Genomic DNA, 22,150 nt, shown 5'->3' with positions numbered 1-22,150 from the left:
CCAAATTAGCTGAAATATGGGATAGGCTGCAGGTGTTGGAGAATGAGTACTACTGGAGTAAGCTGGCATGCTTAGTTTTTTCTGTGTACCACAATAAAATAAATAAAAATCATACCTAAACGTAATTCATTCTGCTAAATAGTGTAGGCATATAAAAAGGTCTAAAAGTCTTTAAAAAATAATTAAGAAACCTTATTCATACATCATGATTCACACATTTTTGTTTTAAACACAGGACTTGCAACATAAAAAGCAAACAAACAAACAAAGAAACCAAAAAACACCTTCAGTTTTCCATATGCAGCTATTTCACAGAAAACTGATAAAACTTCAGTGAAGTAAATGATTTGACATTTCACTACACATTTTGAAAGAAATTATTTTCTTTTTCTTCTGACTAAATACATTTATGTAGGAAAGAAACAAGAGTGATTAAATAAGATATAGGACAATATTTATGGTAGTTATTTGGGCACATCTTGAAATTCAACCATAAATTTCACACGTTAGTAACAATCTTTAAGAAAAAAATGCAAGAAACCAAAAACGGACCCAGTGGTGTGAAGGATTAATGTTAGTTTTTACACAACAATATTGTAGGATAATTTCATTCATTTGATAGCACTTTTATTTAATGACTAGTTTACTGTTTCTCTGTAGCCAAAATGGTCTGTGATTTGCATGGAGAATTTTCACATTTATATTCATATTGGTTTCACTCAGCAACAAGAATTCAATAAGAAACATTCTGACATGGTTATAAGCTTCACAAACTTTTCTAGCGTACTGGGTGGGAGATACAGGATTTGAAAATACCCTTCTGTCTGCTTTTTTCTTTGTAATACTTCAAAATTATGGTTAAAAGCTGAGAAAAAAGAGAAAGTGGATTTATTCTCTGGTAATTATGCAGCATGCAGTTTCTCTGACAAGACTCTGCAGTGCTTGGGAGGGATAGGGAGTTCAAGAACAGGCTATTGCCTCATGATTTAACATTCCAGGGGGAAGAAAAAAATAACTTAAAAGTTATTTCACTTTCTTGTTGTTATTGTGGGATTTTTTGTTTTGCCACAGACAGAGGCTGGTATTTCATTTATGCCATGGCTCCTAAACCTGAAATATTAAGGGAATATTCTAACAGAGAAGATAGTGGATACTTGGAGTTAAGTTGTTTGTTATACCTACTAACCTACTTACCACTTTGCATGAATAAAATATTGACACAAAACAACAACAACAACAAAACCTCACCACTATTGGGTATACTTGTATTTAGAATTTAAATAAGGACAAGAGCATAATGCTGTTTTGATGTTTGATTGCACTAAGGGAGAAAAAGAATATTAAAATGAGTGCAGCAGGTTTAAGACACATTTGTGTGCCCATACACACAAATTACAAATAAAGAGCAAACCAGGGGAAAAGAACACCTTTTTTTTTTATTAAAGTTAATACTATTTTTATAATCATTGCTCATTTCATCTCCACATCGTGCTTTTGCTATTATACTCTCCCTTTGCTACAATTAAATTTAAGTTCAAGTATATTTACTTTCTCTTTCTACTCAAAAAGTTGATAAGAATTAATTTACAACTGCACCAGTCAGAACAAATTAAGAGAAATAAAAATAAGAACTCGGTGCAGTGTATGCTCAAAAAATAAATTAAAAGCATTTTGATTTTAGGGAGCAAGTTCATTTATGAGAATGTTTTCCCCCATTTCTATCCATAAGTATTAACAGGTATTAAATTAGATACTGACGACCTCACACATTCTTCTCCAAATAAAATACAACATGATTAGCATCAAATAAGGAAGTAAATAAAGCACATGAAATATAAAAAAAGAAAATTTGTGTAATAGCTGCACCCTGTTTATTCACATCTCCCAAATTTAGCCAAATTATTTTAAAAGTAAAACCACCCTTCACATACCTACAATTATTTCATCACATATCATGAGGACTTAATTTCTGGTTTAAAGTTAATACAATGGTATACAACAAATTATTAAACCTATTCTCCCTTATTATTTCTTAAGTGACAACTACATTTTATTGAAATAAAGAAGGTACTATTATTTCCATTTTAATATATCAGAAAATTGATTTCTTTCTTATATTTCTAATATACCTGCAGTTAAACATTTTTCAGCAATGGAAACACTTGCACTTGTTTTCACAGATTTTGTGCATATGGAATGGAGTGTTTGAAGAGTACAAAAGTGAAACTAGCTTTTATGGTTAAAAAAAGAGTCTTTGAGCTTTCTCACAACCCCCCCTCCACAACAAAAACCATATTAATACTCCCAACAGACTCCATATAGGTGCATGTGTGGTCTGGAAATATTTGTGTGCTGTATCAACCATATTTGTGCACTGGAACACATTTCTGGAAATATTTTGTGCACTGTTTCCATGTGTGCATGCACTTTGCCATACCCCTAAAGCTTCAACACAACTAAGACCACACAAATGTTTTCTGTCCTGTTTTTCTCAAGAAGAGAATAAAGCAGTATCAGGTTAACAGTTTAATACTCATATTGATCATAGAGGAGCAGCAAAAGGATAAAGGGGGAAGGTGTTGAGTGAAGAAAAAGAGATGAGGCAAGGCAAGAGCAATTATGGCTCCAAAATTACTGCTCAATCATTTGGCAAGTTATTTCCAGCCACCTTTGGAATGATTACTGGGGGCAAGCATGCTGGAAGCTGTGCCCTAGCTGGTGTTAAGATTCACAGTGGTTTTGGGGTTAATAGAACATGTGAGAGATTACCCCCAGGTCTTTGATGAAGGTTGGATGAAATGCAGAATAGTTTCTATTCTCAAGGAAACGAAAAATCTATTTTTCCACTCCGATTTATAAAAGAAAATAGATGTCTTGTATTTCCTGTAAAGTGAAAACCTTTCCAAAATCCATGTACTTTAGAAAGGAAGGTGAAAATAACAATAAATAAATAAATAAATAAATAAACAAACAAATAAATGGAAAATTTGTTGCTGGGTTGGATGACTAAATGTATTCTGTACTTGAAGGTGGCTGTCCCCAGTTACTTTGGGGAAAGGCAACCTTCCTTTATACAGCCTACAAGAGATATGTGTGCACTTTTTATTAGTAGAAACAACGAGAGCTGGGTATTGCCCTGGTTAAAGCTTCCTCCAAAGCATTTTATTCCCATCTCCAGTCCCACAGGTCTGCACGACAAGTCACCACTACCCACCTCTGGTTCCTCCCATCTCCTCCAGATCCTTTCCTCCCCAGGGACTGGACTCCTGTGCTTCCAGGTTTAAGTTAAATTAAACTCCACAGAGTTTAATTTACCTTAACATTGAGGAATTACTAAAATGGTACAGATTTTTCACAGTGCTTTACTTTAAATTGTAGGGAAAACAACAATTTCTGCTTTGACTTTGCTGCCGGATCTATAGCTTCCTGTGCTCAGTTTTTTACTAGGACTGTACCTATCTATCAAGTGTTATATTTGAAAGATAATTAGGGGATCCTTTGTGGTATTTTTTCATTGCTGTCACCCATCATGATTACTTAAATCTAATTGCAAAGTAAATTAATTGGTGTAGTCCCCCTTACTCATGCAGAGTGTGTGGGCTTTGCAACCTCCAGATGCTGAAACCAGAGAAGAAGAAGGGCTCAAGCTGCAGTCATTATGTCCCTGAATTCATTCTTTCAGTTTCTCCTTTTTAGAGTCTTAGTTTCATTTCTAGGCATGTATGACCCACTTATTTTAGACCACACTCACTCAATACCTAGGTCCCATAATGAGTGAATTTATTATGGCAATTCATTATTAATAAGTATACACTTAGGACAGGGATGCATTGTAACAAAAATAGAGAGGCTACATGGAAACTGTGCCTTGGAACACAGAGGCAAGTAACTTAAAATTTAATTTTAAGAGATTGCCCAGAATTAGTTTGTAGTAGAGAAAATATCATTCCTCTAAGTTAAGCTTAGCAGTTTAAACATATTTTACCTAGTGAGTGAAAATAAAAGAAAAATTATGTACCTCAAGAGTAAGTGCCCTTGGAAACAAAATGGAGAATATAAGTGGTAATTCTCTTTCATTAGATATCCTAAAGAACCAATAAAGAAACATCTTTTTGGGAACACATTCTGTCATGTCCCCTCTGACTCCAATTATTTTTGTTAATATTTCTGTGTAGGATATATATACATCTATATTTCATTGCTCCTTGTGCAAAGAAAAGTTGTTATAAGCATGAGGGTGTGGTATTTTCTGGGATTCTCCATTGTAGGGAGGAAAGATTAATCTGACTCCATGTTCTTAGAAGGCTAACTTATTATGATTGATATGATATGATATGATATGATATGATATGATATGATATGATATGATATGATATGATATGATATGATATGATATGATATGATATGATATGACATGACATGATATGATATTATACGATGTGATACTATACAATATTATATTATAGAATACTATACTACAACTATACTAAAGAATAGAAAAAGGATACTTACCAAAGGTTTAACAATAAAGAATCAATAAAGGTTTAACACTAATGAATCTCATGACTCACCCTCCAGAGTCCAACACAGCTGGATGGTGATTGGCCATTAAGTCAAAACAATTCATACGTTGGATAAACAATCTCCAACCACATTCCAAAGCAGCAAAACACAGGAGAAGCAAATGAGATAATTATTGTTTTCAATTTTCTCTGAGGCTACTCAGCTTCCCAGAAGAAGAAATCCTGGAAAAGGGACTTTTCAGAAAATATGACTGTGACATGAGTGATTACACTTTGTATTTCAGTTTAAGAACCCAACTTTGAGTCTTCTAGAAGCTTTAACACTGTTCTTCTGATTCACAGGGTCCCTATGAAATTACTTTAATAGATAAATGAACTTGGAAAGGTGTCTTGTATCCCTGTCATGTTAAGCTGCTATGAGCTGCTTTAGTCTTTCCTCTCCCCAAAGCTAATTTTTATTTCTAATTCCAGGAAGAGAAATCTGATATACAGTAACAATTAGGTGGATGTAAACAGCAAAGCAGAAAAAAAAATTGACAAATTTAGCCAAGAAAACTTCATCCAGAAAAGATGTCAAACAGGGTTAGTGCTTGCTAGTAAACAGTCTCCTAAGAGATCCAAAAGCTCCTTCCTCCTGCCTCACCCTGTAAGTGCATGTGTGAGGCATCAGAGCAGCTTCATGGATCAGCTGATGAGATCTGCTGCCAGCCAGCTAAAAATGATGAATGAGAACACAAGAAAGAGCAATAATTAACCTTTTCTGTGTCCTGAATTTTGGAGATGAGCTATCATTAGATGCACAAAACTGACCCGACCAATGCTTCGAATTCTGCCGCTAATAACAAAAAGAGCTTATGAAGAGGATGCTCGGTTAATCATTGTTTACCAGATCCCATTTGGTAACAGTTAAATAATGCATGCAAACTTGGAAAGGTCCAGAAAGTCTTAGTCAAAGTTCATCCTAGGTCTCAAAGTTTGAGGAGAAATGTTCAAACCCGGCATCCAGGGAGTGAATTGCTCATCATCTATGTACAATACATGGTTCACTGACTGACTTATCATTCTGAGAAGGAAATCCATTTGTAGGCTGTAAATTACTAAGCTGAGACTTCCATGTTAGTAGCTTTCAATGCACTTTTTTTCAGGAATGCTGACAAAAAAAACCCAGGGTGATGCATCTTCTTTTACTGTAAAATATGTGTTACAATTTAGAAATATTGATGAAAAGTGAAAATCAATTTCTTCTGTCATACCTTTGTGCAGAGGCCATCTGAAAGGTGATATGCTGCAGTTCTAATCTCTCTTCCATTTTGCAGCACCTATGGAAAAATACCAAGTAGGTAAAACAAAATGGTCAAAGGGAAAAGAAAAAAAGAACAGAAATTTAAAAAATACATGTTTGTGGCGTCACAATGCCCTTCTCCAGCAAGAAGTCTGGCATATTCTTTTTATTTGGTGCCAGATCCATCATCCACTTAAGTAAAGATACAGGCTATTACTTGCTTCAGTAGGAGCTGGAACAAACCTGCAAATTGCAATTGTCAGGGTCTTTCTTGCTTTGCAGTATCCAATATCAGCAGGTATTAAAGAGATTCAGCACTTTGATGGCATTTTTTACAGCATTGAAGATAAAAATAAATTACTGAACACTCATTGACTAGTGCAACGTTGCCCTATAATTGCATATTCGTATAAACATGCATTTCATGACAGAACATTTGAAGATCTTTAAGAGTGCTTGGGATTCAATCCCAAAGAATTCACAAAAAAACACACAGAAGTGTATTAGGGTTAGAAAGATGTAAAAAGGGTTCAATATCAATGGAAGAATAGATAGTAAATCCTACTCTTTTTTTATGCATTTTAAGAAACATCTAATTTTGGGAAAATAATTTTTTTCATTGCCTATTTTTAATGTGGTTAAATTCAACAGTCTGTTTCATTTGGATGTGTTTTATTTTGATGGTTTTCAGAAGAGGCACACTATTTTATGAATGTTTTCAAGATGGAACATTTCAACTTTCCATTTTAAAATTGAAAAAAAATCCCCAAATAATGGAGATGGAGCAGAAAAGGTTGAAACACATACATGCATCATCTGCCTTTGATCATTTTCCAGCTTTACACAGGAAGCCATCAAAAATAAAATAAACTCAACCAATTCCCCTTCCTTGTTTTTACCTATTTATTTTTCATCCCACAAACTAAAGCTGTCTTTCTTGTCTTCTTTAAAGTTCTACTTATGTACAGAAAGAAAATACAGTGTTTATTTCAGAGATTTAAAAACGTAAATACCAAAATATATCACAGCTGCAGCTGTACTTGCTGTCCATCTCCTCAGTGATTCCTATCAATCATGTACAAAAGCAGGTGGCCCTGACCTTTTACTGTGTGGGGGAAAAATGTCCCAGCGTTTCCTCTACAAAACATCAGGAAAAATGCCAGAAAGCCCACTAGGACTCCCCAGATTGGACACTTTGATGATCTGTCTTCTCTAATCATCACCACTGTGTCCTGCATACTGATTTAGGTGCCTTAAACCAGCCTCATGTCTCCTCCAAAGTAGAGAGATAGATAGATAGATAGATAGATAGATAGATAGATAGATAGATAGATAGATAGATAGATAGATAGATAGATAGATAGATAGATAGATAGATTTTTTTTTTGTGTGCGGTTTACATCCCCAAGATCAGAGATTTTTCTTTGATATTTGTTTATCTTTAGGCAGCAGCAAAGCACAGCTGGACTCCCACACCGATCTACAGATTACAGATACATTTAAGCCAGGCAGTGCTCACAGAAGAAGGAGGAAAGACATGAAGATTTTCTCAGCACTTTTGCTCACCTGAACATGGGTAAGCTTGTGTAAGCATGACTGTAAGCTGTTATATAAGACCTCACAGCCAAAGTTTTCAGTTTAGCCATCAGTAGCTACAGTCTCATGCTTTATTAGCTTTCATTCTGTTTGCAGCCGTTTCTTGTCACCCTTTTCACTCCTCTCCCATAAGTGCTTTCTAATATCCAGAGAGACAGTTCATGCAATTCCTATATCTCACTGCCTCTCCTACATGTATCTCCCCTCCTAAGGTAAAATACTCTGAGCCTCAGATCTCAAAATGTATCTTAAAATTTCTGTATTGTGTAAAAATCATAAGAAAGATAAGATCATCAGAACTCTGCTTCTTCTGATGCCTCAAGTTTTAGCTTTTATATTTTTCAGATTCTGTACTGCTTTAGTGTGTAAGTCTAGGCTTCATATTAGGGGATGGTGAGCTCTCTTCACAGAGCAGGGAGACAAAACAATTCCTTCTCTAGCTGGGGACCAAGGAAACTGATCCAGATTTCAGGCCCAAGAGCACAAACAACGTGGACTGAAAAGAGAAAAACAAGAAGGGTGGGACTTCATGGGCTAAAGATATTACTTTAATTATTTGTTTTATTTTTGCATTTACCCCCAGAAGCCTTATTAACTCCTGCTTTGTTGGAAGGCCAGCTGTATGTACAAAGTAGGTTGCAAACATTTTAATATTCATTCATGTAGTATTTATTTAAGAAGCTGCCTTATATATGTTCATGTTTTGATAGAACAGAATAACGTGTGCTTTGAACAAAAGGTTAAATTCCTACTTATAGCCCAATTAAATTTCTACTTATAACTATTTACCTCACATATAACATTTATCTGTTCCCTTTTTTCTCCCTAATCTTGGTTATCAAGAAATCTTTCCTCAGAAGATCTGTGCCAAGGAAAGTTACAAAGATTCAGACTGAGAAACAGATTCGCTGTTGTGTTTCTTCAAAATGGAAGTGAATGGGCCCAGGAATTGTTACAAAAGGGAAGACATGTTAAGAGTCAAAACCAAAGAGTGAAATTTGTTTGCTGGAAGAAGGTTTGAATTGTTAAGCTGGAATATCAAAAAGTCAGAGATAAATTGAGGCCTTAAATTTTGAGGCATATAAAGTAGGAGATAGATATCTCTTGCAATATTTCGTTCTTGCTGCATCTATGTCATTCAGGAAAAATAAAGCCTAAAAAGAAATTATAAAATTAATAAAATCATGCTTGCAACTTCAGGCCCTTGCAGACTTTTCAAAATCCACAATAGCTCTGACTTTGCTTTTGTGGTTTCAATTAGATTATGTACTTCAAAATGACACTAGAAAAGATTAGAGCAATGCTTCCAAGCACAGAAACACATTTCCCTAAGAGCAATTAAATTTTAAGATTTACAATTATGGGTACATTCTTTTGATACTTCAATATGAAAAAATGCAAATATTGGGTAATCTTAAATATTAGCATCTATAAAAACAAAATAAAATACTGCATTTCAGTGAAAAACATCTATAATTTACAACTAGTTCTTAAATTTGTTAAACTATGACTATATTGTAAGTCATTAACTCCTTTTATTAAGTAAATAAGGTGTTTTAAAATTTGAGCATTTGAGTGAGGGATGCACAGCACTCTCCAGTTCATGGTCTGTGTACTGCAGCTAATGTCTTTTTCCAATGTCATGGGGCACGCATGAACTAAATTCCTTGTCCCTTTTCTCTCTTTTTATTACTTTAAATCCTATTATGCCATTGATTTTTAAAGCAGAACTCCCCACAGAAGCCAACAGGACTCTGCTTGGAAATCGATGGTATCATATGGCCTTAAGTATTCCATTATTGGGCTGCAGAGATGGGCTGGACATGTTAAAAAGGGTGAAAACATTGGCAGGTAGGCTTCAAATAGACGAAAAAAAAATAAATCTCCTTTCAACCAATGTTTTCTGCCAGTAAAAGGTGAAGTAGGTTTTCTCCTGCCTCTCCAAGGGGAGCACAGTTCAAGTAAGGAGAAATTAAAACCACATCCCCATGTCCCACAGACACCGCTGCACCCCAAACCCCCAGGCACAACCTTCTGAACAAAGAATGGGCTTTATTATCCCATTAACACACCCCATTGCTGCCCCTTCACTAGGACATCAAGACACGCCTCTCTCTAGCTTCTGTGAAAATATTAATAGACATTTCATACGTGTGAGTGCACGTGTGTATTTATATCTTTTGTTCTTGGCACTTCTGTAGCCAGAATCTTGCACACAACTGAAAAATACCTAGGATCAAGAAACTTCAGAAATCTTTAAAAATGTGGCATTGGTTGATACAGAATAATAGGAATCAAATCAGCTTTGAGCCGCTTCAGACCATGAATGGCAAGGGATATTTTCAGTTTGTCCACATTTACAATGCAGGTTTGCAAACTTCAGTGAAAGAAAGCTTGAAAAAATCCTTACAAGCACTGGCCATTTATAAGGGAAAGACAACAGAAATAATACAAATTCTCTGTTATAGTCATAAATTGCATATCAATGACAAGACATGAATCTAACAGAATCTAATTTTTTTAATGGATCAAGTGGGGTAATTTATATTTTAAGGGAGCAAAAGATACACAGTGTACCACCTTAATCTCTCTGACCAACTTCAAACACGGCCAAACTCATTTCCCTTCCTAGCAAATTGTCCAAACCCGATCACATCACTCTTGCTCCCCCATCATCCATATAACTGCAGCTCAAAAGAACATTAATTTGGACAGAAGAGATCACATTTAACATATAAAATACAGAGAAAATAGAATTAATGTACAATCCTTTATACAAGTAGCAGTGCTTCTGGGAGGGTAAGGGGACTAGATGTGGAAGAGCAAATATCATGCGTGGGAAAAAAATAAAAGCATCAATCTAACCTAAAATAAAAATTTCCACTATGCCCTCATATGGTTCCTCTCTGATTAGAACAAGTTTCTTTTTAATATTAGGTGCTTAGTAACAGAAAAGAATTTGTAATAATGTTTCTCACAGATGAAGCATCCGCTCTTTCCTTTCAGGAAGAAACATTTTCTTTTACCCAGCACACATTTTAATTGCCTAAGATGCAATTTCCCTTATGAATAATTTGAATACAGCTGACTTTTTGACTAAGCAAATTTCCTTCAGAACTCAAATGATGTGTGCACTGTAAAATATGGAAAACCATGTGGCAGGGTAGCAGAAGCAAAGTGATGAAGTACAGCATTAATTTTAATGTCATTTAAGAAGTCACCAAGGTTCATCCTCTGTCAGTGACACGTGCCTCTGACCAGATGTGTAGCCTAGATTTTAGCTCACAGCCACAAAAACTTCCCTCCACAGAGCTCCCTCCACATCACCACACTTAATGTCAGCTTTGCCATCACAGACCCTGTCTCAGTGCTTCATAAGGGCTCTAAAAAATATCTTCCTTGGCTATAAAGCTTTGTCTCTTCATCAGAGAATTTGTTACTGTCTTTCTCTCATGTACAGCCCTCATGGGGCCGTGTGTGTGCTTCCAGCTTAGCATATGAATAACTTATTGAAGTCACTATGTCCTCAAGTGGAAAAGCAAGATTTAGCAGCTAGAATTAAAACAATTTTATGTTCTTTTGTCTTAAAACATAACAAAAAGATAAAATTAAGGTATCTAAAAAAACACATTCTTTTCTAGTGTGAGTTGCAGGTGTGATTTTTCAATAAATCATGCAAGAGACTTAGATATCATCTGAGAGTCATAGATAACTTATAACAACTAAAAATTAGATCACCATTTCCATTAACAGAATCAAGCTGTAGACAAATGTTGGGTTTAATGATACCACAGGGCCCAAACAGGACTAATAAAGCAGCTTTGTTGATATTGTCAGCGTACATAATTTGAAAATCCATTATCTCATCCTAAAAATGCACTCAATGAATACTTTGTAGAAGCTGTATTAGCTGCCTAGTCTAGTAAATAAATTGAAATACTAATTACTCTTTCTTTGGAAAGAGGCTTACTCTTTCTTTGGAAAGAGGCTTTTTTGTTTATTTTAATGTTGGAATTATTTCACTATGAGGAATATTTCACTATTTTTTTTTTCACAAGGACTGTGTTGGGAAAATTTTTCTGCTAAGGGAAATAAATGAGTTGCTTTTGTACCAACATAAACTACTTCATCTGATGAGTAACCACTAACCATAACTTAATATAATTTCAGATTATTTGCATTTTCACTTGCCCGTAGCAGCTAAGCCATCTGGTACACCTTTTTTCATTTTTTTTATTCACTTTAAAAATAGAAAAAGCAAGCACTCTTTATCTATGCCTTTTTAGTGGTAAGACAGTGTTCAGCTAAACTATACCAATGAGTAAGAACTAAAATATTCAGCAGTTTCTGATGTCTCTTCCAAATGTCTGATACAAGATTTTAGTTCACTGGACCAGATGCATGCACAAACTAAATTCTGGCAGAGGAACATAAATTCCATGAACTTCATCTTCAATGTGTTTTAAAATATTCTTTTTTTTTTTCCTAATCAGATACAAGTAAAATCAACTAAACCTGCTAAAACCTTTTATTAAGCTCCTATTTATAACAATAACTTATGATTAATGTACTCTTGCTTAATAGAAATATAGAAAAAAAATCCAGAAAAAAAAATAAATCTGCTTTGACATCTGAAATGGACATGTTGGTTAAACAGAAATACTCCCTTCCTTTAGCAAGTAGCAAAACCCTTGTAAGAAAATGAGCTCTCAACTTTCAGTCATTTAACCCCATGTAACACTGAACATGGTGAGTTTTTCCAAAGCGGATTTTGTCATTTTATGTGATGTGCACCTCTTAAGATAGAAAGTAAAACAATCAAAAAAACAAATTAAAAAATCACCCAAAACTAAAAACAAACAAACAAACAAAAAACCCCCAAAAAACAAAAACCAAACAAAAACTCCTAAACCCCACAAAACCATCAAAAACCTCTCACCTTTCTGCCAATCCTTCATTTTTTCTGGTGATTAACTTGTGGACTGACTTGGTCTCATTCTACAATGTTTAGTGGATGATGGAATGGCCATGGCTGGTTCTATCTGGACTTGAACAAAGCCTTTGGCACTTAAAATGGAGAAACTGGATTTCCAGCATGTGAGCAGATGTACTTTTGCTGGATAAAAATCTGACTGGTTGGCCATTGGCACCAGAGCAGGGTGGTGAAAGGTGCTGCATCCAGAAGGTCACCCATGGTGTCCCTCAGGGCTCAGTCCTGTTTAGCACCTTTACTGACAAGGCGAAAACCTCAGAAAATTTGCAGATGGCACCAAATTAGGTGAGGATTCTGTTCCTCTTGAGCTCTCCTTTCACTAAGAAGACAGTTGGCATTGCTGGGTTAATGTTTGGGTTTGATCGTCCTGAGGGTCTTTTCCAGCCTAAATGGCTCCATGGTTGGGTCGTGGGATTTCAAAGAAATCTGCATTAAAACTTGGAAAATGTTTCCCCTCTGGAGAACAGCACTAATTAATTCATTAGTGATGAAATGCATTAGTGATGAAAAATGTCTATGTATTTGGGTCTATCTCCTGGTTAGGGAAATCTTCTCTGGGTGTTGGAGAGCAAAGTATTCCCAGAAATTGATACATAAAAGCATCTCTCTGTCGGGATGAAGTTTCGCAAAACTCTGAGGGAAAAAAATTAAGTGAATTCCTAAATTGTTTCTTAGTGTTGACAGTTTTCAATATTTAATGGGCACATTGGAGTTGAAAAGAGGACATAATTTCTTTTTCTTCTTTTTTTGTCCTTAAAATTCTAATGATGATTTATTTTTGTTTTATTTTTACTGAAAACCTTAAAAAATTCTAAGAGTCAGCAACCTATAAGTATACCTATATAGAAAAAAAAAATTCTACCTCTACCATTGGAATCTAAAGATATATAATTTTATTAACATTTAGGGTGTGCTATGCTCAGGGAATACCCATGAAAACTGTGGGAAATGACTCAAGTAACAGCCTGAGGGCCCCAAAAAATTCTCTTAAAATACCAGATCAAAGTAAAAGCATTACAGGAAAATCTCTCTACCCTCATGATTAATATGATTTGAGCGACTGGGGGGTGGTGTGGAAATCATCAGAGATCACAAGGGATCATTTGAATCCATGAAAGCAGATTCCTAGGACACAGATCCTACACTGGGAAATTCCAGTCCAAGAGCTGTCAATTAAGCAGCAGCAGCCTCCACAGATATCCCAAATCTCCCAAAAAGTGTTCAACACTCCATGCCAAGTCTGAGAGGCACAAGAGAATATCAACCCACCAGCCAGGACTCCCAAATCCCTAAGACTTCGAAAATTTCGTGGAAATGCAAGATCACATCTAATATCTTATGACATGCTGAGCAGCTTGTTTGCCTTCCTTAATAAGATACAATATGTATAATTTACTGTAGCTATGATATTTTCTGGAAAATCCTTTCTTTAGGACTTTTTCTTCTTGAGAAGCTGGGAAGCCTCAGGAACAAAATGCAAACATTGATTATCTGCTGCTGTGGAATGCAACAGGTGCATCTGTGACTGGCCCATGTTGGATGTTTGTAATTAATGGCCAGTCACAGCCCAGCTGGCTCGGACAGAGAGCCGAGCCACAAACCTTTGTTATCATTCTTTGCTATTCTATTTTTAGCCAGCCTTCTGATGAAACCCTTTCTTCTGTTCTTTTAGTATAGTTTTAATATAATATACATCATAAAATAATGAATCAAGCCTTCTGTAATATGGAGCCAGATCCTTGTCTCTTCCCTCATCCTCGGACCCCTGTGAACACTGCCACAATTTACCACCTTATAAATTCCAAAAAAATTGAACCCAATTTTCCAAGGGGAAACCCTTCACTAGTATAAAATATATCAGATTTTCACTTATTTAGGACTATCTTACTCTTTTCTCTTTAACAGGATGAACTGATTCTTCTATTCTATAGATCAGACACACTGCCTGGTATGTGTGCATCCTTTTGAAAATTAGATTAGCACTTGGGGCTCTCTGTTTACTAAGGTGTTACCCAAGCATTGTTCCTTTCATTGCTTTGTTTCTTAATGTTATTATTTTTATCACTGAAGAGCGTTTGATGCCACCCTGGGTGGGTTGCAACGTTGCAGTGGAAACTTGCACAGTGTTTCTCTTGGTTTGGTCTTGAAACCAGCCCAGTAAAGGCTGACAATACACCTCACTTTGAGCTAAATCTACTTGAAAACTTAATTATACAAGAAAAATAGTTGTAGAATTTAAAAGCACCATAAGAGAGGAAGGGCAACTTTTGACTGTACCGCAGGCTAAGCAAGCAACTGGAATAAAAGGAAAACAGAATTTGTTGTAGCCACCTACAGTGAAATAGTGTAGAGATGTTATTAAAAAAAACCCAGATATTTTATGAAGTGCACATTTTAACCCCATTGAATATTAAAAAAAAAAACCAAAAAATCCACTTGCAATTCCCAAGCTGTTATTTCTCAAAGTTAAGGAAAAAGACTTTATGTGTTCAGAAATATTTTCTCTTTATTTTTTCACCATTTCTGCAGATGTTTGCTTTTAACTAACCTACCAAAACTGGCTTAGATAATTCCTAATTTACAGAGCTATACGCCTTTCCCCTGAGCACCATCTGTTTTTTGGTTTTTTTACAGGCAGCAGTTCTCTTTAAAGTGTGATTTATTCTCGAATCTGAAACTTTGAAAAGCATCAAACCTTTGCCTCAAACCTGGAAGTTCTTTGTTCCCCACACCCTGGCTCCTAGCAGAGTTTCCCTGTTCCCAAGCAAATCAAAAGTAGTGTCTGTCTGTGAAATGCTAGTTTCTAAAATTTCTTATGCCACAGATATATTAAGTTTTCTATGCTGATTTTGTCAGTAGTATACTGGCTTGTTCAAGGTTGTGACTGTCACCCTTTTTTATTTTCTAGTCCCTTCCCACCCATATATCATTGTAGGAAAGAGATGAGTCTAGACCAAATAATTTTTTTTAAAAAATAATTTATCCTGTAGTACTAGTGGAACTTTAAAAAAAACAGACTCCAAGTATGAAAATAAAAATTAAGGAAGTGTATTTGTGCTTAAAAACCTTCAGAATATAAAGGTATAACCAAGAGATACAAGGGAGAGAAGAAAAAAAATCTCTCCCGAATGATATTTTAAGAACTCACTAAGAGAAATTCTAGGTCCAAATAGTGTGTTCAGATGATCAAAGGGATGACTTTTGACTTGGCAGTTGAAATTTAAGAGAGGATTATTAGTTTTATTCTCTTTTTCTTCTTGGTTTAGAAGACAATGCACATTGAAATAATGTTCTATTATAGGATAATTTATCTATCAATCAGAACTGGCTTAATATAAGCTGGATGGCACTCCAGGAGGTCATTCCATCCAACCTTCTCCCATGACAGGGGTCTCACTGCACAGTTATCTGCTCAGCAGATTATTGCAGGACAAAAATGACATTTCCACGTCTCTGATCCTTTGCTGCTATAACTTCGGAGAGCAGCTCATGGCTGCCTCTCATTTCTTTTCTCACAACATTTGCGTTCCCAAAGTCTGGCCCTTTGCTAAGCAGGTGCTCTGATGGGTTTCATCAGCCAAAGGAGAGGATTTCAATGTCAACTGCCAGGGACAGCAAATCAAACCTTGTGCCTGAGCACGGATGCAGACAGCTCATGTGCAGAGGCAGGTGTGGCCACAGAGTGGGAAAAGGAGACAAACAGCCTGTTGGGTAAAGTCCAGGCTGGAAGGGGGTCTGGGTAAGCTGCTCAAGTGGAAGGTGACACTGTCTATGGTGAGGGGATTGGAGCTAGGTGACCTTTAAGGTGTCTTCCAACCCTATGGCTCTATAATAAATCACAACTATGATAAATCACAGCTATGCACCCCCCACGTGTGGCCAGGCAGATCTTTGGAGAACAAAACATGTTCCTTTGAGTGTGTGCACAGGATGCTTTCCTTCACAGTCTGGACAAGTTGAAAACTAACATTAAGACCTTTCCAGAGGCCAACACGGTAACTGTCATAGACATCTTTTATGGAAAATCCTTTCCTTAGGATTTTTCCTTTTTAGAAGCTGGGAGGTGTAGAAGTCCATCCGAAAATCCTTCATTTTTTGCCTCACAATTGTCATGAGAAAAGACTACCGAAGGGTTAAAGCTGCTGAGCCAGTTGGGAAAGAAAGTCTCCTGCTTATCTACTGTGATCACAAGTGATGCTTGCAGAACACGCCATGCTGTACTCGAAGGGGGCATGCTGCCCTTTTCTGGACAATTGAACTGGACTTTCTTCCAAACTCCTGAGCTGGCTGGACTGAGCTCTGGGGTGGCTCCCCTCCGCTCCATAAGAAGACCCCTCTTGCCTGTCTTCAACCACCGTGACGGACCAACAGAGATGCGAATCCCCTCGTCAAGGAACCAAGAACCCCTCTGGCACCCTATTGACACCCCCATGGAACCCCCATGGCAACCTCCTTCCAGAGACTGGGACTGTACTCCCTCCCAACTCAGGGAGGGGGAAAACTTAACGTACCTGTGAGCATTTGGCCATGAAAACAATGGACTTCTCCCCTCCATGGAAACCTAATTTCAGTTACCTTCCCCCAACCAAGAACAGTATATATATTGGGGTTCGGCCCGACTGTCCTTCGAGTACTCCCCAAGACGTGCACCAGCGAGTTTTGGCGGCGGGACCCCGAAGACATCACGTTTTGGTAGTTATACCCCATTCTCTGACCTTCTTTCCTCCCTTTTTCCTTGTCTTACCCTTCTCTTCCCTGGATCCCTGAACCAAACGCATATTTAGCTGTGGTTATAATCAATAAATTGCACCTTGCTGATTTGTTACTGCAAAACCCCTGTGCCTTGTGTTGGCACCCAAAAATCATTCGTCACCCGTTTATTTCGGGCGGACCTTCACAGGAGGCCTCAGGAACAAAATGCAAACATTGATTATCTGCTGCTGTGCAATGCAACAGGTGCATCTGGGATTGGCCCATGTTGGATGTTTGTAATTAATGGCCAATCACAGTCAGCTGGTTCAGATAGAGACCCGAGCCACAAACCTTTGTTATCATTCTTTGCTATTCTATTCTTAGCCAGCCTTCTGATGAAATCCTTTCTTCTATTCTTTTAGTATAGTTTTAATGTAATATATATCATGAAATAATAAACCAAGCCTTCTGAAATATGGAATCAGATCCTCATCTCTTCCCTCAACCAAGAACCCCTGTGAACACCGTCACAGGTAACAATACTGTTTGTCAGCAGTGTTCTACAACATCCTAACTCTCCCCTACACAAACTTTTAAGCTAAACTATATTTTCTGTTTACACTAACTGGCTTGTTCAGAGCTATATATTAATTTTGAATTATCAGACTTTGGCTTCATGAGACGGCTGTTTGCAGCAAGATGAGCTTTATCAAAATAGTAAAACATGCCTGAAGTGTAAGAAAACTGGCCCCATCCTGTGAAGCAGCAGGGCACAGGACACCTCCAGTGGTGCTTCTTGCATAAGTGTCCCTCCTAAGGATGAGAATTGGCATGTGAAATTGCTTGGATAATATGCCTTAACTCTCTCTTTTGGCTCTGTGACTGAAGAACTAGCTTCCCCCTCTTGTAAGTCTTTTAACACAAGTATGAATATACTGGTAGGAGACAGGAGCAAATTTACCCCGTGATCACTCATATATTCCCATGGCTTTAGCGCACTCTAGTAAATACTCCTTTCCAGAAAAGAAAAACAAAAGCAAAACAGAGCGCACTTTGAACTGGTAGAGGTTTTAGAGCATTAGGGTGAAAAAAAAATTCCCTTTAAAAAAGGAATAAACTATTTCTTTTAACGACTTATGATGACAATGATTGGGATGCACCCAAATTTCCAAATTTGAGGAGTACCTTTTCTAATCAGAAAGAGGGCAAAGTTACTCAACAAAATGACATCTTACTGCTAATTTGAATTAATTCCAGAGGAATATTTATATGTTAGGAAGAAAGGTCTATTGGAATGGCAGAAATAAGAAATGAAAACTAACATAAAATGCAGAAGAATAAATATGAAGGAAAAGAGGATATATTTAATAAGAAGTATTCACTTTTCCTTAATAGAAGCAGAGCAATAAATTACATAAATCCAAGACCAGCTAAAACCAAAGTATATTCAGTATCTTTAGAATGACATAACAGGCAAACATTGACAGAAATCAAGATACCAACCTTGATCAAGGAGTACATATCAATTGCAGGAAAGTGACTCAGGCACATCATACATGAAAGACATCTGCATGTAGCCCAAATAGTTTTATTTAACACAGCTTACAGCAGCTCTAGAGGCATTCAGCCAAGGTAAAGCCATTATTATATAAAATACCTGAAGAGCCCAGCCATGGCAGGGCTCGCCTGCTACCATTGCTGTTCCTATCTGAGAGGGAATTTCTGTTCCAGCAACAAATGCCTCCTGGAACTAATTGGCACTCATTGTCAATCTCAGAGCAGAGACTAATGAAGTACCTTTTGAGCCTGAGAGCTCCTGAAGAGGTGATCTCTCCAGCACAGAACAGAGCCTCTGTAATGAGGCAGGATAAGGATGATTCCTCTGCTAATGCTCATTCCTTACCTGTCCTTGCTGTAAAAAAAAAAAAAAAAATGGGATTCATCCATATGTTTAAGAAATCCAGGGAGTCCCTGTGTAGAAAAAGTGGTAACACTGCAGTTCACTGCTCATGGGGACAAGGATCACAAAGAAAGGGAACAAAGATGCTCTTACTGCAAACCAGCTCCCACCTCATGCATTTCACTGTTCGGAAAAACTATTTGTGATCTAGCAGGGAATAAATCTGAACAGAGGTAGCAGCAAAGGACTGATTCCTGGAAGCCATCACCAATACTCTATCCTAAAATTGTGTTTTCTATCCTAAAAGTAGTGTTTTTTTCTAAATCTTAAACAAAATCTGGGGGACTGTCACCTATGTTACACCTGCTAAATCTTGCGAAAAATTTTACACAAACAGAGAATTTCTTACTGCAGAGCTTTGGAAAGAAACAGCACAACAGGACAAATGAACTAGAATCTTTACCAAGAATTGGTATATTCCTACCAGATGACTTCTTTTGATGTGCACTGCAAATAAAAAGATATCAATTCAAGTTGGCAGGCTCCTGTAAAACTAAGGGAATGCTTTGAGTGCTGGACTACAGTCTGCATGTTGAAGTCCTTAAAATACAGGATAAAGCCTTTAAACAACAAACCCACAAAAGTAAGACACCTAGGCAGTCTGGAAGCAGTGTAATGGGCTTAAGGCAGAGCTCTTCAGCAAAAGAGGTTTATAAAGGATGTATTCTTGAACATGAGGCTATTACTGCAGACCATCTACTTTTGAAATGTTTTCAGACACAGTAGTTCGTTCCATCAGTTAGCTGGAAAAAATGGAATTAAATACTCTCTAGTACTTTTGGATAATCCCAACAAGCATGTTCAGCACTTTGCTTTGTATTTAGTATTGGTTTGGGACCAATGCTGGCAACCTGATATTAAAATATACCTCTACTGCTGTAAAATATTTGCTGCAATGAATAATAGTTATGATAATAGTTATTATGATTACTGTGTTATACCACAGTTCTGGGTTTTTTTTGCCTCTGTCTATTAGAAAAAATGCCCAGCAGGGCTTTAAAAAAGAGCAAGGTAGTGACATACATAACTATCCCTGAAAAGATAACAAAGGATTTGTCATCCAAGTGGTTAAAGGGCAGGCCTCCAAATTAAAACACTTTGGAGACACACTGAGAAAATGCCATTTACCAGAAGCCAAACTGTCATTTTGGCACGTGTGGATCCACGACTCAAGGGTGGAAAATCTGTGCCAATTCCTGCTGCAGCTCCTGACAGGGCTTTGTCTCCCTTTCTCCTGAGGAGCTGTGCAGCTCTGCAGCTCGCGGAATCTCATTGAAAACGTTTTCATGGCAATTGCAGCTGTGATTTGGGAACGTGCTCTGCTCATCTGCTGCATCTACTGAATGCAAAAGCAAGGAAAAACCTGTCTGAAGTCTTCTTCATTGAGAACTCTTCTGAATCTCTAGGATTCTGTGTTTTGCTTTTTGCTTGTTCTGACAGTAAAGATAATTATAACCATTTATGAGTTGTGAGATCAACCAATGTTTTCCTCTCCTACACTCCAATTTCTCCCTTTTGCTCTTTTTAGCATCCTCTACAATACCTCTGGATAAAGGTACCTTTGAGTTTGCAGCCCATTTGTGCTGTTCTGTACTGAATATTCCAGAATCAGATGAGAGTAATCACAAAATTGCATCTATATCTTGGCAAGAAAAGCTGAAGGCTCCCTGGTGTTAGGGTCTCAGAACTCAGCTGTGCTATATCAGTTGGCCTAACTACATGTTTTCATATAAGTAATAAAATAATATCAGATTTCCTCACAATGACAGAGGCAAGGATTTTTAGGTAAGAATACTTTCCTACAAGAACTGAATTTCATTATAGATAACTTTAATCCACATAAGTCTATATCACAAATGACATTTCCAGTGTTCAAATTTCAGCATGTAGAAGAACTGGAAAAGGTCAGAAGTCTTTCAGCGCCCCTTGAAACATACACTGTTTAATAGAATTTAAGCATAGACAAATATATATTAAATGTTCAGGATGTGAAAGTACACATAAAACAATGGATCAGTACTGAAAAAAAAACCAGAAACAACAAGTTGGGCATGTTTGTATAGTTAAGAAACAACTTCGATTTTTTGAGCATTTTTGCTGTAGTGGAACACAAGAAAGTAGTTATGTTCTAAGCTTCTTCCCAGCCTGGAAAAGGGTGATAATTGTCATTCATGCTCCATGGAATATATTCACCACCAAAACAAATAAATCTTTGATATATCTTTGACAATTAGTTAAGATGTATAAATTCTTACAAAAAAAAAAAAAAAAAAAAAAAAAAAAAAAAAAAGACTACAAGATAACATCTATTGCAAGAAAGATCTAGCCAAAATATTTAGGTCTCTCCTTTTTAAGATTATCTTCCAATCATTATCTACGATTTTCTCAAGCAACCAAGCAACTCAAAATAAACTATGCTCTTTGCAGAAGAGAAATTGGACTCTCAATGATGTGGCATTTCATTAAGTCTACCTAAACCTAATATTCATAAGGATCTTGAGGGAATGAAAATCATTGTCTGTCAAACAGGCAATAGCTACCACATGTTTAATGATTGCTACAAATCAGTTTTTCTAATGTCTGATGTACAGCTCAGTCTGCTTACTCTCTCCCTGTGCTAGTGGAATTGACTTATTTTTGGCAAAAAAAGGGTTGATCCCACTGTGGATGGGTCATTTCATCCCCTCCTGACCATGTTCTATTCAATCCATCCCCTGCTGGACCAACAGACATACTTTTCTGAAAACCTTTTCTTTATGAATATGGCATGTATCTGTTACATGCTACATACACCTGTTAATCAGCTCTCCTTTTCATATTTATTTCATTTAATTCAGCTTTCAAATACAGTGTCAGAGCTAGGTCAATGCCAGATCCTGTGTACTGTGGTTTCAAGGAAACTTTAAACTCATATACAGTAATGTTCTTAGTTTAACAAAATATATCACACATATATGTATGCTCATATACCATATATAAAAACTTATATGCTTATAGCACACATGTTCATTTTAAAGTTATTAAGAGAGGCATTTAATTAAAATTTTATATAAGAAACTTTTTTTTAATGTATTATCAGTTTCTTGAAACAGTATGTACTTGAT

At 36.6% G+C, this 22,150-nt stretch overlaps 1 long non-coding RNA gene across 2 annotated transcripts in view; it reads right to left on the bottom strand.

Annotated features, from left to right (window-relative positions):
• Positions 1-3,768: 3,768 nt before the first annotated feature.
• The window catches only part of LOC134419040 (uncharacterized), a 151,371-nt gene continuing 132,989 nt past the window's right edge, over positions 3,769-22,150 (bottom strand). For both annotated transcript variants that reach the window (XR_010027947.1, XR_010027946.1), the window contains 2 exons: positions 5,777-5,842; positions 3,769-5,235 (listed from right to left, as the gene is read on the bottom strand). This is a non-coding gene — a long non-coding RNA (uncharacterized LOC134419040). The remainder of the gene's footprint in view (positions 5,236-5,776; positions 5,843-22,150) is intronic.

Source organism: Melospiza melodia, chromosome 5 (genome assembly GCF_035770615.1).
Source record: "Melospiza melodia melodia isolate bMelMel2 chromosome 5, bMelMel2.pri, whole genome shotgun sequence".
In the NCBI taxonomy this organism is placed as follows: Eukaryota; Metazoa; Chordata; class Aves; order Passeriformes; family Passerellidae; genus Melospiza; species Melospiza melodia.
Note: the sequence above shows the minus strand (reverse complement) of the source record. Positions and strands in the feature narration are given on the sequence as shown.